Source organism: Apium graveolens, chromosome 5, assembly GCF_009905375.1.
Source record: "Apium graveolens cultivar Ventura chromosome 5, ASM990537v1, whole genome shotgun sequence".
In the NCBI taxonomy this organism is placed as follows: domain Eukaryota; kingdom Viridiplantae; phylum Streptophyta; class Magnoliopsida; order Apiales; family Apiaceae; genus Apium; species Apium graveolens.
In genome coordinates, this window is record NC_133651.1 from 116,073,171 (window position 1) to 116,079,131 (window position 5,961).

The following is a 5,961-nucleotide window of genomic DNA, read 5'->3' on the forward strand; positions in this document are numbered from 1 at the left end:
GAGTTCTGTTTTGAATAAAGTTTATGATTCAATCCATAATCATTGTTTCATGTTATTGTGGTTTACGATATTTCCGTAAACACTGTTTTACGAGTTGATCCTCGTCAAGATTCAAAGTATTGCTGAAGCATTTCGCTCAAAAATATCAAAATGGTTTTGAATACAATTAAGGAATCAATTCTGGGATTCCTCAACTAAAATTTTATAATTCAGCAATTATGATTTTAAATGTTCTGCTCTAATGCAGATGTCGGTTTTATGTCAAAACAACCATATATATGTCATAATGAACTTGCTGAGCATTTCTTTCGCTCATACTTGCCTGTTTTTAAATTTAACCTCCAGTGAGGATTAGCTTGATGTTTAGCTGCGTAATTCGAGGAAGCAAAGAAGAAGCTTTTGGGAGATGGCTGGTCCAGGGTTTGCGGGCTAGTGTAAGTTTTATTGTGTAAAGTTGTTTATATTATATTATATTATAATTGTGTATTTTATAGTTGGGCCTAGTATACTTCTTTTCGAAGTTATACTAGCGGGTTAAGTTTTGAGATTGAGAATTGTTGTAAAGAAATGTAAAAGAAAGTGAAAAATTTATTGATGGAATTTGGAATTCTTGTTTCTAGAACTGTAACCTTAAAAGATCTTGGAGTAGTTTGGGGTCATTTATGATAATTATCTTCCGCTGGCATTTATTTATTGATTTAACAGGTTAATTTGGATTGAAGTTTTATAGTGACGACCAAATCCTCTGACCCCGGATTTGGGGGCGTTACAGGTTGGTATCAGAGCTGAGGTTATAGTAAACTAGAAACGAGAGTGTGTAGGAGTGTGTATAGCTATGTGAGGGTGTTTGAGCTTATATCGAGTTCCTGTTGGACTATTGGATATAGTACCAACGAGTAAGTTAAGATAGGCGCATTCGTTTGAGATCATTGTGCTGAGCTGGATGGAACTCCGGAAAGCTGCAAACTTCTATTGTGGAATCTTTCGAGACTACGATTCGACGACGATGGAGATTATCGATATCATTGGAACGTGAAGAAGTGTCTAGAAGTGGGTGACGATTTAACTTGAGAGTTCAAATTGAAGATAAATATTAAGACTTTGGCAATACCTTTTCTTTCTATAATTTCTTTTGGCCTCTCTCAAAAGAAGTAATTGTTAGAGGATATATTCCCTAACACTCATTTTCAATCATAACTGTGTTTTAAATGTGCCAGAGGCTATCATAAAGCCTATTTTTCAGGTTTTGATAGCTCTGCCAAGTTATGATAATTTAATTCCACTTTTCTTATTTGATGGATAGTTTCTTGGTGATGTGACACCACTTGCTCATTTGGTGCCAGAATTTTATTCTCTGGACTTCATTTTCTTCAGAAATATTAGCTTTGAAATCTTTTCAGTTTTAATCATTTGATTTTGAATTCCTTTGGTATTCTTTCATTCTGACTGAGATGAACAACCCTAACTATAGGGGACACAAGGTATACCTGTCTGTGTGATAGGAGTTGGATGGGACGCCATCACTTGTGTGTATTGTGAATACATGAAGGTTAACAACCTTTAGTAGTGTCTTAATTTGGACACGCAATACCAAGTTCATTTGATCATATTGATCTCCCAGTTATTCTTTCATTTCAATAATACTTTCGCAAAAATTCAGATTTTGGTCGCGTTATGATATCAAATTCTTTTCTTTTTGAAATTCTATAATTTTATTAACTCAAATATTCGAAGGTTTGCCAATCAAGTTAAGCTCAGTTATCCTGGTCGAGTCAAAGTAAGGCTATGTGATGGGATTACCAACAGCAACAGTGGATTGCAATATGATTAAAATATCAATGGCATATAACAAAGTCGATCTGTTTCTTTATTTCTCTATCTCTCTCTTTCTTTTCTTTCTCTTTATCTTTCTCTCTATTCTTCTTTCTCGCGATCAGTAAAAGTGATTCTATTGAGAAATTGGACAAAAGGTATGTGGAAGGGACAATGGTGTGGAGTGAAGCTCCCGTGATAATTGTGTGGTATAAGGAATTGCGGTGTTACTTGGAATTTTGGAAGAAAGTTAAGTAAGCAGTATTGGAAAGTTGGTTAGAAAACCCTAAGTGCTGTCTTCTGCTGATTCCGAGGACGGAATCCTTATAAGGGGGGTAGATTGTAATATCCCATATTTTCAAATATTATTATTATAATTATTTGGAATTATTTATGTGAATTTTATGTGAATTTTGGTGAATTATCTGATAAGTGGAATTGATGTTTGGATGTTTAGATATGATATTATTTGAGTATTTGAATTTTTATATGTCCAGAATAAAATATAGATAATTGTGATATTTTTCTGGTAATTTTTGGACTGTTAGATGATTTTATAATGATTTATAAATTATTAAATATTTTCTGAATAATTACCAAAATTATTTTATAAAGCCGAGAATCATCCGACTTCAACCGTTTTTGCGTTTTTACAACCCGAAACTTTTCCGAAAACTCCTTCCTAACCTAATCTGGTAATTCCGGACATTTTCCGTGTTTTGACTTTTTCGATCCGGATTACGGTTTGAACCGTGCGTGGCCCGGCGCAATATTTTCGATACGATAATCATTTCGGTAATCGACAAAAACCCGTATTCTCGAGAGGCGGGATATTTTTACGTTATTGTCGTATATAGTGTTTTATAAAAAGCCCGGTTTGGATAATTATCCAATTTTGGTATTGAATCGAATCGTTATTGTAGTTACTTAGCGGCTAAGCAACTAATTTAATGATCCAAAACGATCCAAAATGATCCAGAATGATCCAATATTCCATAAATATAAATAGCCTATTTCTTATTTCGTTTATTCCATTTATTCATTTGCAACCAGTTAAAATACCGTAAATACAGAGAAAAACCCGAGAAACCGATACGTTTCCGAGAATCAAACACACGAACGAAGGCGTTATCAAACTCCGATTCGGACGTGCAGCATATCAAAACGAAGCTCTCGAAATCCTCTTTCTGAATCAATCATCGGTTTCTTCCCAGAAATCATGGTAATTTTCTTATTTATTTATTTATATTCGAATTATTTGATAATTAAATTATGAAAATTTGTTCTTGATGTTGTTGATGTGATTTGATGCTTCCATGTTATAGAGCATGTTTTTCTGGTCGATTTGGTATATTATACTTCAAAAATAGAGTTCAATATCATATAGAAATTAAGGTTTGATTTTCTGGAAATTTCTTGAATATGTGTTCTTGGTGTTCTTGGAGAATTCTGAAAATCAAAGTCAATTTTGAAGGTGTTATTGAACACCAAATCACAAGTATGAATAACCAAAATGAATCACAGACCATTCTCTATCATTTTATATCATCAAATCGTTCCAACAGTGGTTAAATTTTAAAATCGATTTTTAGGGTAATATTCGAATTTTTGGGGGTTTATGATTTAGTGGTTTTTGATTGTTTGTGATGACCTGAGTAGATTGTTGATAAGTGGCATTTTATACCACTTAGAACGTCTTAAAATGGCTTAAATTGGTGTCTTGAAATCAAGTATTTTGTGTATTTGATGCGTTTTTCTAGTGTTTATGCATTTCAGGGTATTAGTTGCATTTCGGAGAAGGAATCATCAAGAATAAGCCTTGGCATGTGTTCACCATTGCGAAAGGAAAAGAACGGGCAGATTACGGCGAAGAAACGGAGCAAACCTGGAAATTTTCCAGTAGGGTCCTGCGCGCCCGCGCAGCAATGTTGAGCGGCCGCGCAGCAGCCTTGCGCGCCCGCGCAGAAATGCTGAGCGGCCGCGCAGGGTCGCGGAAAAAGCTGAATTATTTTAGACTTCTACTTCTGTTTAGCTTCCAACTTCTATGTAATCTGAGTTTTATGGGACTATTATATAAGTAGATTTGAGACGTTATTCACAGAGTATTAAGAGGAGATTATGTTTTAGATTGTGTTTTGCAAGAAGCGAAGGAGATAGGGAAGAAGACCGATTTAGCACACAGCAACGAAGAGGAATCATATATTCTTGTGATTCTTGTTTCGTTGTAACGTTGGATGCTAGTTTTCTTGCTTTGACTTATTTACTCTTGTGACGTACTCTGTTTTAATATAATCAGTTTAGTTGATATTTTCTTGTGTTTGTTTATCATGATTTCATATGAACCCATGATGGCGATAAGTTCTATTATGGGCTAATCGTGATCATGGGGTTGCAACGGATTTATTATGAAATTCTCTAGTTAATTGTTTAATACTTTAGTGTGTGATGATTGCATGATATCTAGTATTGGTTGTGCGTATTCGTCTTATGTGCGTCGCGAACATATAAGATAGGGTGTTAATCTCTTGTGAAGCGACGGTGGATCTTGAGATTTAGAACTTGCCATGCTAGCATAGGTTCATGTACGTTGTGCATGATTAGTGGGTAACTCTAACAGTTTTATTTGCCCTATGTAATCAAAAGGAATAACTTGTGCTTAAATCGTTGTGTTGTCAATTTCTGTAGACATATAGGAACTCAACATAATTGATGACTATTCAACTTCTATCTTAATTGTGGATGTTTGGTAGAATGGTATTAGTACAATGAAAGTTGGCTTTTATCAGTTTCGTGTTATTCAATTAATATCATCACTGTCACATGCTAAAGGTAATAACTATGGCTATAGAAGGAAGTAATAATGAAGTTGTGATCTCATGAGTGTTTTATTATTGATAAATTGAAGTGTTAGTTAAGTGGTTAATTAAGTAGTTAATTATAGTTAATATTTGATCAATAATTTTAAGTGTTATCTTAACATTGAGAAGTAATCATACATTGGTGAGTGAGTTTAATTAGACAATAAATTAGTCTGAGTCTCTGAGGGAACGAACTAGAAAGTATTCTATATTACTTGCGAACGCGTATACTTGCGTGAATATTAGTGCGTGATTTCGCTCTAACAAGTTTTTAGCGCCACTGCCGGGGACTCGGCGTATTTGTTTAGTTTATGTACTTACCATCATTGGTCATTAGGACTCAGTGATTAGGACGTAGTAGTTAATTACTCTTTTCGGTTATGTTTCAGGTACTTTAGCAACCGTTTATGCAAACTCGTTCTCGTGCTCGCAAGAGGACCTTAGATACAGCTGAGGAGAAAGACGAAGTTCTTGATACCCCGGAGAAGTTAGATTTTGAGGATTCGGATCCAAGAACTGAGCAGAAAGAACCAGTAAACATGGGAGATCGTATTGTTCAAGCTGATCCAGCTCTTATGGATTTTTCTCGGCCTAAAATTGATGACATTCAGTCAAGCATCCTTCATCCGGCTATTCAAGCTAACACCTTTGAAATCAAGCCGGGCACTATTCAGATGGTGCAGAATTCTGTTTCTTTTGGAGGAGCGGCAACTGAAGACCCCAACATGCACATAAGGAATTTTGTCGAGATCTGCAGCACTTTTAAGTATAATGGCGTGACTGATGAGGCTATCAAGTTGAGGCTTTTCCCATTCTCACTGAGGGATAAAGCTAAGGACTGGTTACATTCTGAACCAGCTGGGTCCATCACTACGTGGCAAGATCTTGCGCAAAAGTTTCTGGTGAAGTTTTATCCAATGGCAAAGACTGCTGCTATGAGGAGTGCTCTTACTCAGTTTGCGCAGCAACCTACAGAATCTATGTGCGAGGCTTGGGAACGCTACAAGGAAATGTTGAGAAAATGTCCACATCATGGAATGCCGGATTGGATGGTAATCACTGGTTTTTTATAATGGTTTGGGGGCCCAATCTCGGCCCATGCTCGATGCAGCAGCTGGAGGCGCCTTATGGGCTAAAAGCTATACTGAGGCGTATAATCTTATCGAGACGATGGCTGCAAATGAGCATCAAAACCCAACTCAGAGGATGACATCAGGCAAGGTAGCAGGTATTCTGGAAGTTGATGCAGCCACCGCTATTGCAGCCCAGCTCCAAGCGCTATCAATGAAGG

The 5,961-nt window shown here is 36.2% G+C and overlaps 1 non-coding gene across 1 annotated transcript; it reads right to left on the minus strand.

Annotated features, from left to right (window-relative positions):
- Positions 1 to 5,602: 5,602 nt before the first annotated feature.
- LOC141662562 (small nucleolar RNA R71) lies at positions 5,603 to 5,709 on the minus strand. The gene has a single exon (XR_012550671.1). It is a non-coding gene; the product is annotated as a small nucleolar RNA R71 (small nucleolar RNA).
- Between the last annotated feature and the right edge of the window lie 252 nt (positions 5,710 to 5,961).